Genomic DNA, 11,402 nt, shown 5'->3' with positions numbered 1-11,402 from the left:
GTCAGAGGGTGGGGGAAGACTCTGGACAGACCTGGTAAGCCCAAACGCGTAGTGAGGGTGAACTGGGAACGTCTGGAGGAGGCCCCTGTCCGAGAGATCTTCAACTCACACCTCCGGCGGAGCTTTTCTGGCATCCCTGTGGAGGTTGGGGGCATTGAACCCGAGTGGACGATGTTCAAAGCTTCCATTGCTGAAGCTGCGGCGGTGAGCTGTGGTTTTAAGGTCTTAGGTGCCTCAAGGGGCGGCAACCCTCGAACACCGTGGTGGACACCGGTGGTCAGGGAAGCCGTCCGACTGAAGAAGGAGGCCTTCCGGGATATGTTATCTCGGAGGTCTCCGGAGGCAGTTGCAGGGTACCGACGGGCCCGAAGAGCAGCAGCCACTGCCGTGACGGAGGCAAAGCAGCGGGTGTGGGAGGAGTTCGGAGCAGCCATGGAGAAGGACTTTCGGTCGGCACCAAAGTGCTTCTGGAAAACCATCCGGCACCTTAGGAGGGGGAAACGGGGAACCATCCAAGCTGTGTACAGTAAGGATGGGACACTGTTGACCTCAACTGAGGAGGTAATCGGGCGGTGGAAGGAGCACTTTGAGGAACTTCTGAATCCGACCAATACGCCCTCTATGGTAGAGGCAGAGCTGGAAGCTGATGGGGGACCATCATCAATTACCCTGGTGGAAGTCACTGAGGTAGTCAAACAACTCCACAGTGGCAAAGCCCCGGGGATTGATGAGATCCGCCCAGAAATGCTGAAGGCTCTGGGTGGGGAGGGGCTGTCTTGGATGACACGTCTCTTCAACACCGCGTGGAAGTCGGTGACAGTGCCTAAGGAGTGGCAGACCGGGGTGGTGGTTCCCCTTTTCAAAAAGGGGGACCAGAGAGTGTGTGCCAATTACAGGGGTATCACACTGCTCAGCCTCCCTGGTAAAGTCTACTCCAAGGTGCTGGAAAGGAGGGTTCGGCCGATAGTCGAAACCTCAGATCGAAGAGGAACAATGCGGATTCCGTCCTGGCGTGGAACAACGGACCAGCTCTTCACTCTCGCAAGGATCCTGGAGGGGCCTGGGAGTATGCCCATCCAGTCTACATGTGTTTTGTGGACTTGGAGAAGGCATATGACCGGGTCCCCCGGGAGATACTGTGGGGGGTGCTGCGGGAGTATGGGGTGAGGGGGGCACTTCTCAGGGCCATCCAATCCCTGTACGCCCAAAGCAAGAGCTGTGTTCGGATCCTCGGCAGTAAGTCGGACTCGTTTCCGGTGGGGGTTGGCCTCCGCCAGGGCTGCGCTTTGTCACCAATCCTGTTCGTGATATTCATGGACAGGATATCGAGGCGTAGTCGGGTGGAGGAGGGTTTGCAGATCGGTGTGCTGAGGATCTCATCGCTGCTTTTTGCAGATGATGTGGTCCTGTTGGCATCATCGGTCTGCGACCTCCAGCACTCACTGGATCGGTTCGCAGCCGAGTGTGACGCAGTCGGGATGAGAATCAGCACCTCTAAATCTGAGGCCATGGTTCTCAGCAGGAAACCGGTGGATTGCCTACTCCGGGTAGGGAATGAGTCCTTACCCCAAGTGAAGGAGTTTAAGTATCTCGGGGTCTTGTTCGCGAGTGAGGGGACGATGGAACGTGAGATTGGTCGGAGAATCGGAGCAGCAGGGGCGGTATTGCATTCGCTTTACCGCACCGTTGTGACGAAAAGAGAGCTGAGCCAGAAGGCAAAGCTCTCGATCTACCGTTCAATCTTCGTTCCTACTCTCACCTATGGTCATGAGGGTTGGGTCATGACCGAAAGAACGAGGTCGCGGGTGCAAGCGGCCGAAATGGGTTTCCTCAGGAGGGTGGCTGGCGTCTCCCTTAGAGATAGGGTAAGAAGCTCAGTCATCCGTGAGGGACTCGGAGTAGAGTCCTTGCTCCTTTGCGTCGAAAGGAGCCAGTTGAGGTGGTTTCGGGCATCTAGCACGGATGCCTCCTGGGCGCCTTCCTTGGGAGGTGTTCCAGGCACGACCAGCTGGGAGGAGACCACGGGGAAGACCCAGGACTAGGTGGAGAGATTATATCTCTACTCTGGCCTGGGAACGCCTCGGAATCCCCCAGTCAGAGCTGGTTAATGTGGCCCGGGAAAGGGAAGTTTGGGGTCCCCTGCTGGAGCTGTTGCCCCCGCGACCCGATCCCGGATAAGCGGTTGAAGATGGATGGATGGATAATGGAAAAACATAACTAGCTAAAAGTAATGGATAAACATAACTAGCTAAAAGTAATGGATAAACAACTAGCTAAAAGTAATGGATAAACATAACTAGCTAAAAGTAATGGATAAACAACTAGCTAAAAGTAATGGATAAACAACTAGCTAAAAGTAATGGATAAACATAACTAGCAAAAAGTAATGGATAAACTAATTAGCTAAAAGTAATGGATAAACAACTAGCTAAAAGTAATGGATAAACAACTATCTAAAAGTAATGGATAAACATAACTAGCTAAAAGTAATGGATAAACAACTATCTAAAAGTAATGGATAAACATAACTATCTAAAAGTAATGGATAAACATAACTAGCTAAAAGTAATGGATAAACATAACTCGCTAAAAGTAATGGATAAACTAATTAGCTAAAAGTAATGGATAAACAACTAGCTAAAAGTAATGGATAAACAACTAGCTAAAAGTAATGGATAAACATAACCATCTAAAAGTAATGGCTAAACATAACTAGCAAAAAGTAATGGAGAAACTAATGAGGTAAAAGTAATGGAAAAACATAACTAGCTAAAAGTAATGGAAAACATAACTAGCTAAAAGTAATGGAAAACATAACTAGCTAAAAGTAACAGATAAACGGATGCCAATCCCAAGTGGTAGTAGCACAACTGCAAACCGACTTAAACACTGATGATTCACGTCTACACACCATATCTTTTTTTTCATAACAATATAAGGTCTCCGTGTTTCTACTTTCTTTGTCTTTTTTTTGCTACTTTTTCATGACTTTTAACTTTCTACTGCGCTTAGTTTTTGTCAGTGATAGTATACTGCACACTTTATGTAAATAGTTTCCTTTTTCACAGCCGTCTTATTTAGTTATTATATTTAGTTAGCCTGACCAACGGACATGATCGGACAACGGACGGTGTATTCGTTTGAAGCGCTCCTCGCCTTTTGGGACCGAGTAGCAGCGCCACCGAAGGATTTACCTGCCGAGATACGGCGACACAGACGGGGATCAAGAGCCGGTGTGATCGTGAGGGGGAGGAGGGAGAAGGAAAAGAGGAGATTTAAACCCGTCCTGCCTTCGGTGATCATGGGGAATGTGAGATCTCTGGCCAACAAGACGGACGAGCTAGCAGCCCTGGTGAAAGACCAACGGGAATACCGAGAGTCCAGTGTGTTGTGCTTTACGGAGACATGGTTGAATGGGATTATACCAGACTGCTTAGTGGAACCAGACGGCTTCACGGTGGTGCGAGCGGACAGAGACAAACAGAGCGGTAAAAAGAAAGGCGGAGGGCTTGCTGTCTTTGTTAACTCCAGATGGTGTAATCCCAGACACATCACTGTAAAGGAGCGCATCTGTACCCCGGACATTGAGCTGCTGGCTGTGAGTTTGAGGCCATATTATCTGCCTCGAGAGTTCTCACACTGCATCATAGTAACTGTTTACATTCAACCGATTGCTGTGGCGGCGCAGGCGAGTGACGTCATCCACTCCACCGTCGCGGGATTACAGATGAGGCACCCCAGCGCATTCATCATTGTAAATGGTGATTTTAACCATGTGAAGGTCTCCAGAGCCCTGTCGAACTTCACCCAGTATGTGACCTGTAACACCAGACACAATAAAACCCTGGACCTGCTGTATGCCAACATTAAGGAGGCATACAGCGCCACTGTTCTCCCCCCCCTTGGCGGATCAGACCACAACCTCATCAGGCTTGTGCCAACATACAAGCCTGTTGTCAGGAGGCAGCCCGCCACCACCAGGACTGTTCAGCAGTGGTCAGTGGAAGTTGAGGAGGAGCTGAGGGAGTGTTACAGGTCAACAGACTGGGAGTTGTTTGACAGGGTCCACGGTGAGGACATCGATGGACTCTCCCACTGCATCACAGATTACATCAGGTTCTGTGAGGAGAGCATCGTACCCACCAAAAAGGTGCGCTGCTTTCCTAACAACAAGCCCTGGATCAATGGGAACATTAAAGCCCTGTTGAACAGGAAGAAGAGGGCGTTCATGGCCGGGGACATTGAGGGGGCCAAGGTTGTCCAGAATGAGCTGAAGAAGGAGCTGAGGGCGGCCAAGGACACCTACAAAGACAGACTGGAGGGGAGATTACAAGCCGACAGCTCCAGGGGAGGGGGGGGGGGGGGATCTGGAAGATAACTGGCTACAATCAGACAAGCCCTGCTGTTGAGGGGACCCAGGAACATGCAAATGAGCGAAACCTGTTTTTCAACAGATTTGACCAACCAACCCCCATGAGCTCAGCAGGACAGCCTGGGTCCTCACTCACCACCAACACCAGTGCCCCCCCCTCCACACCTCTCCTTCCCCTCCTTCCCCTCCTCCTCCTCCCCCCCTTCCACACCTCTCCTCCTCACCCCAGCACCCTTCCCCAGGAGGCAGCAGCAGCTTGCCCCCCCCATACCTACCCTGAGGATCACAGCCACAGCATGTCCTTTACACCTGGAGACATCGCAACACCCACCCTGATCATCACAACCAGCCAGGTGAGGAAGCAGCTCTCAAAGATCAGCGTGAACAAGGCCAGGGGACCAGACAACATCAACCCCAGGGTGCTCAAGGCGTGCGCTGGGGAGCTGGCAGCAGCATTCCAGCACCTCTTCAGCCTCTCCCTGAGGCTGAAGAAGGTGCCCCAGCTCTGGAAGACCTCCTGCATCGTCCTGGTGGCCAAGAAGGGACACCCCAGCACCCCCAATGACTACAGGCCAGTTGCTCTGGCGTCACACGTCATGAAGATCTTTGAGAGACTGGTTCTGCAGCACCTCAAGCCCCTTGTGAGCGACTCCCTGGACCCCCTGCAGTTTTCATACCAGGAAAACATCGGTGTGGATGATGCCATCATCTACATGCTCCACAGAGCCTACACACACCTGGAGAGGCCGCACAGCACCGTCAGAATCATGTTCTTCTACTTCTCCAGCGCCTTCAACACCATCCTGCCACTCCGGCTAGCTGAGAAGCTCTCAGCGATGCAGGTAGATCATGGCCTGGTGGCCTGGATTACGGACTACCTCACCAGCAGACCACAGTATGTCAGACTGCAGGGCAGCCTGTCAGATGTGCCGGTGAGCAACACCGGCGCCCCCCAAGGAACTGTGCTGTCTCCCTTCCTGTTCACCACCTACACCTCCGACTTCCGCTTCAACTCGGGTACATGTCACCTACAGAAGTTCTCCGATGACTCCTCCATCGTCAGCTGACACAGATGACAACGAGGAGGAGTACAGAGCCCTGGTGGAGAACTTCATAGGGTGGTGTGATAACAATCACATCCAGCTCAACATTGGAAAGACCAAGGAGCTGGTGGTGGACTTCCGGCGGAGCACGAGGCCCCCAACTCCCATCACCATCCGAGGGGAGGAGGTGGAGGTGGTGGACACCTACGAGTTCCTGGGAGTACATATGAACAGTAAACTGGACTGGACTGACAACACCAAGGCCCTCTACAGGAAGGGACAGAGCAAACTGTTCTTCCTGAGGAGGCTCAGGTCTTTAAATGTGTGTAATAGGCTGCTGCAGATGTTTTACCAGTCTGTAGTAGCCAGTGTCCTCTTCTTTGCTGTGGCATGTTGGGGGGGTAACACCAACACAAGGGATGCCAACAGACTGAACAGGCTGGTGAGGAAGGCTGGCTCTGTGGTTGGATCTGAGCTGGACGGTCTGGAGGTGGTGGCAGAGGGCAGGATGAGGAGGAAGCTGGACGCTATCCTGGATAACCCCTCCCACTCCCTCCATGATGAGCTAGTCAAGATGAGGAGCACCTTCAGCCACAGACTCATCCCTCCTCGGCACAACACAAAGCGCCTGGGTCAGTCCTTCATGCTGGTAGCCATCAGGCTCCACAACCAAGGCTGACCCCCATATGACAACTATTAGGACTTTTAAGAAATTTAAACATGCACTATCTACCTTTTAACATGCACTATCTGGCGCACTTTACACTCACTTTACACTATACATCCTATTTACCACTTTATTGCTGACTGCACATATGTACATATTACATTTATTTATTGCACATTCTACATTTATTTATTGACGGACTGTACACACTATGTTCACCCATTCACTCTGTATCTTTTATATCTCTATTATTGTCTTTATAATTTTTGTCTACCTTTACCTCTCCTGTGATTCACTCTGTTTGCTGATGTTGCTGCTTTGACACCTGAATTTCCCTCCGGGGATTAATAAAGGTTAATTTTATCTTATCTTATTCACTTTTTAGCATTTCTTACACTTTAATTCACTTGAAACTGGTGTTGATTAAAGGGGCACTTGATTTCATCTGACGTGAGGGATGTGGAGGTATAGACGGAAACAGTTTGGAAACCACTGATTAAAAGATAGAAGTAGCTGTTTGTTTCCAAGGACACGTTTGTAAACTTGATCTTACAGATTATCTTTTGTGTCTGGGTTTGAATTACTTGTCCAATAAGCCTAGCAAACTAACTACATTTCAATAATGCTCTTTCACAAGATGGTGGCCGCATTAATGTGACTGTGATACTTGATGGCAGTGAGGATGTTAAACTTAATGATGTTAGATTTTCCTTGTTTTCACTTGTATAACTTAAATGTAAATAGCACAGAGGAAAGAAAATCCAATTAAAATGCATTTATTCATCAATGCAATTTAATCTGTTACAGCCCTAGTTCAAGTTTCTTTTATTACCACACAGCTAGACCGGTGGCATTAATCTCAGTACAGATGGAATGGCTGTGACAGTACACCACATACATCAGTGCAAACATAAGGACATAGGTGCAAAAAGAAAGAAACATACATTACACAACTCCACATATAATTACAATCAGGCCAACTTTTGTGTGTTTAACAGCTGCACAGCTTTGGGGAGGAAGCTCTGGTTAAGGCATTCTGTCCACTCGATTTGACTGTTATCAGGCCATTAAATAGGTGTTATCGGTCGCTATAAGCACCATAGATGTGAGTCATTAGGGGCCTACTAAGCCTACTACATTGTAAAAGTAAAAGCAAAACAAAAGCACATTCTAACATAAAACTGAATGAAACGTCACATTTTCAACACAAGAAAAAGACTCCCTTAGGCAACAAAATACCGCTTCTTTAGGTTTAGACAACAAAAAAAGTTTAGGGAAAAAAATTGTGTTTTGGCTTAAAATAACTGTTTCAAAAGCGAAAGCGAAACTTAATGCCTGTGAACACAAAGACAACAACATGTTGGTTTCACACGGGATGTTTCACACTGTCTATACTACAGCACCTGACTTCTGCTTCTGTCATTATTACTACGGTCGCTAGAGGTCGCTGACATGCTCTTTTATACCTTCTTTCGGTGATCAACCATGTGAATTGGGGGCAGCGGCGTACATGAAACCTGCCTTGGCGGAGGTCTGCGCTCTCCGAGTGCACTTCTAGTTTTGTTCTGAAGTCGATGATCATTTCAGTATTTTCTTATCCGTTCAGGAGCAGGTTTGTTTATTTGCATATATAAAAAAATAAAAAAAGATACAATATATAATTGCAAGGGATGTGATGGGAAATTGCCTAAAAACCCTCCAGGAGCTTAAAGACTGGCAATCTCCAGGCAGCATATTACATGAAATAATGACAGTAATATAATATACACATTTTGTATGTACTGTATCTATCAATAATTTTAGACATAGTAAAAAACAGAGACATAGTTTAGCAAAGTACTTGACAATGCATCCCATAAACACCCATCTGTTATGCAAATATCAAGAAGAGTCATTCATAATTCACTGTCAAAACAAACTCAACAAACTAAGAGCATACACTCATGTGATATGGCATAGACTAGAGTTTTCATAAGAAAAGAAAGATAAACAGAAAATAAAGAGAAAATAAACACATAAAAAAAGGAAAATATTACTGTACTGTCATACTGGCAACTTGATCGCTGCCGACCCAGAGATACCACGTGATACCAACGTTGTTATACTACTGGCTTATAAGCCTTGTTAGAAGTGAGAACTACATGTCAGATAGCTCCCACAGAGATGAAGAGAACATTCATTTAAAAAAAAATATTAATTCACAATCATACTATTTTTTGGGGAGGAAAAGCCATACTTTTATTCAACACTTTTCTAAAAGCTCTGTTGTTGTATTGATCTTTAAAAATTATTTGTCTACATACTTTTAAGACCTGTAAGGGGTGTAAAATATAATGTCAACTTGTCTTTCTCTGCATGCAAAATGAAACACCATCTTGTGGAAATGTAATTGAAGCATCTCATATATTTAACTATGACTTGAGGTTAATGCAACCTGGGATCAGACGGCGCCCAGGGAACAGCTGTACTAGGCTATAAACAGTAATGTACAGTGTGGTGTTGTGTAGTTTCCTCTAGATATCCAAGCAACAGCAGCTTGTAATTCAGCCCCAGGTGAGAAAGCTTTTGTACACCCTCCTCTGCCAGTGCTGACAAGCGATTCCAAGTTTCAAACATATCAGTATGGGGCTGCCCGCAGTGAAGGAATGAACTGTTAGGACATTTTGTAAAGCTTTGGTAGGTGATATAAATTGTTTGGACCGTAACTGTGGCACCATTTTAAATCAAAGAGACACACACACACACACACACACACACACACATACACATACACAAATAATACATGCATAGGATAGACTATATATACAATTTATGGCTATGAATGGACTAAAATATTCAATCGCAATTAATCACATGATTGTCCATAGTTAATCATCATTAATGGCAAATGAATCGCACATTTTTCTATCTGTTCAAAATGTACCTGAAAGGGAGATTTGTCAAGTATTTAATACTCTGATCAACATGGGAGTGGACAATTATGCTGCTTTATACGATATGATACAACTTTATTGTCAGTTTGCACTGAAATTAATTTTGCATCCATAGGCAGCTCAGTTTGAGAAAAAGTACACATACAATAGACATACTGTTACCATAGACAGACAGACAAGTAAGACCATCAGACAAAAAACAAAACACATCACAATGAACCATACATAACCCATTACAAAATTACCATCTGTCCTCTGGATTTACATGTCTTTAGCAGCACATTCATTATTATTTAGCAACAAGATGGACTGATGGACAATGGGGTGATGTGATGCCAGGATTTGGTGTGAGTGAGGAGTCGGGCAGCTGCATTCTGGACCAGCTGGAGTTTATTGATGGAGGTGTTGCTGATGCCGTAGAGGAGAGAGTTGCAGTAGTCAAGGCAGGAGCAGATGAAGGCGTGGATGAGCTTCTCGGCAGCGGGGGGGTGTGAGGGAGGGTCGGATCTTTGCAGTATTGCGTAGGTGGTAGGATATTTTGAAAAGTTGGCGGATGTAGGGCTCAAGGGAGAGGGTGGGGTCAAGAATCACACCAAGGTTGCGTGCCTGGGGGGAGGGGGAAACAGAGGTGCCATCAATGGTGAGTGTGAGATTGTTAGTTTTGGTGAGGGTAGATTTGGAGCCGATGAGGAGGAGTTCTGTTTTGTGGCTGTTGAGTTTGAGAAAATTCTGTTGCATCCAGGTTGTAATAGCAGAGAGGCAGGAGCTGATGTGGGAGAGGGGTGGGTTGTGGGGGAAGTTGGTGCTGAGGTAAATCTAAGTGTCATCGGCATAGCAGTGGAAGTCCAGGTTGACATGGCGGAGGATCTGACCGAGGGGGAATATGTAGATTATGAAAAGGAGTGGACCGAGTACAGAGCCTTGGGGGACACCTGGTGTGACTGTAGATGTGGCAGAGGAGTTGTTTTGAAGGGAGATGAAATGAGATCTGTTGGTGAGGTAGGATCGGAGCCAGCTGAGTGCAGTACCTTCGATACCGCCTCTTGGAGGGCAGAAGTTGATATTCCCCATTTAAAACATGTAAGGGATCAGAAGAGATGCTGTTGGCAAGTCTGAGCATGCTCTTGTTGTGAGCTGCTTGAAAGGAGGCTGCCACAGGTTGGCCAATGATCTTCACGCAGATTTTGATTTGGTTATAAAGTTTAGTTATAAGTTTTACAGATATACTACTGAGCCAGGCTGTGCTGCAGTACAACAGGACACTCTGAATCACTGAACTGAAAAATATAAAAATAATCTGGCTACTGGCTCCAAATGATCTGAGTCTGCGAAGAAAGTAAATGTGCTGCTGTATCTTCTTACAAGTAAAGTCAATGTGAGGGGTCCATGATAGGGTGGAGTCTATCATAACTCCCAGGTATTTGTATGAAGAGACCTTTTTAATTTCTACATTATGAATTGTAACTGGAGGCAGCTGACAGTCGGGAGGAAGGCCAAAAATGATTTCTTCTGTCTTACTAGTGTTAACGATAAGAACGTTTTTGTCACACCATTCGATCAGCCAGTCGACATTACACCGATGCAAACTGAGGTCATCGCTGTCAGTCAGCAGAGAAATGAAGGTGGAATCATCAGAGTACTTTAACAGACATTGGTTGGGCACACTGGTGGTACAATCAGCAGTGTACAAAGTAAATAACACAGGTGACCTAATGCATCCTTGAGGTGCTCCAACATTAGTCCTGATGGAGGAAGAGAGAGTGTCATTTACTTTTACTCGCTGTATTCTGTTTGTAAGAAATGAATTGTACCAATGAATGAGGTTTGTGTTGAACTGTAACTGAATCATTTTGGACAGGAGCACATCAGGCTGGATTGTGTTAAAAGCTGAGGAGAAATCCAGGAAAATAACTCTGGCAAATCTTTTTGATTGGTCATGGTGTTTGGAGAGAAGATGCACAAGAGTGACAACTGCATCCTCAGTGCTGCGGCCTTGCTTATAGGCAAATTGGAAAGGATCCTGTTTATTACCTATTTCTTTGTTGAGATGACGGGCCATAATCTTCTCCAGTGATTTCATGATAACAGATGTGAGTGCTATTCGCTGAAAATCATTATATTCCTTAGGACAGTGTTTTTTTTGGGGAGAGATTTAATATGTGATGTCTTCCAAGCTAGTGGAATGGTGTGAGTGTTGACAGAGAGTTGAAAGATGGGCTGCCGAACAGGGGCCAGTTCCCTGGCAAAAGATTTCAAACCAAGAGCACTGCACGAGTCAGGGCCAAGAGCTTTACTTGAGTTGGCACGTTGGAAAATGCTCCTGACTTCATCCGCAGTAATGACAATCCTATCTGCACTAGTGGGTGAGGTATTCTTGAGAAGATCTG

Source organism: Sebastes umbrosus, chromosome 13, assembly GCF_015220745.1.
Source record: "Sebastes umbrosus isolate fSebUmb1 chromosome 13, fSebUmb1.pri, whole genome shotgun sequence".
In the NCBI taxonomy this organism is placed as follows: Eukaryota; Metazoa; Chordata; class Actinopteri; order Perciformes; family Sebastidae; genus Sebastes; species Sebastes umbrosus.
This window is presented reverse-complemented; position numbering follows the sequence as displayed.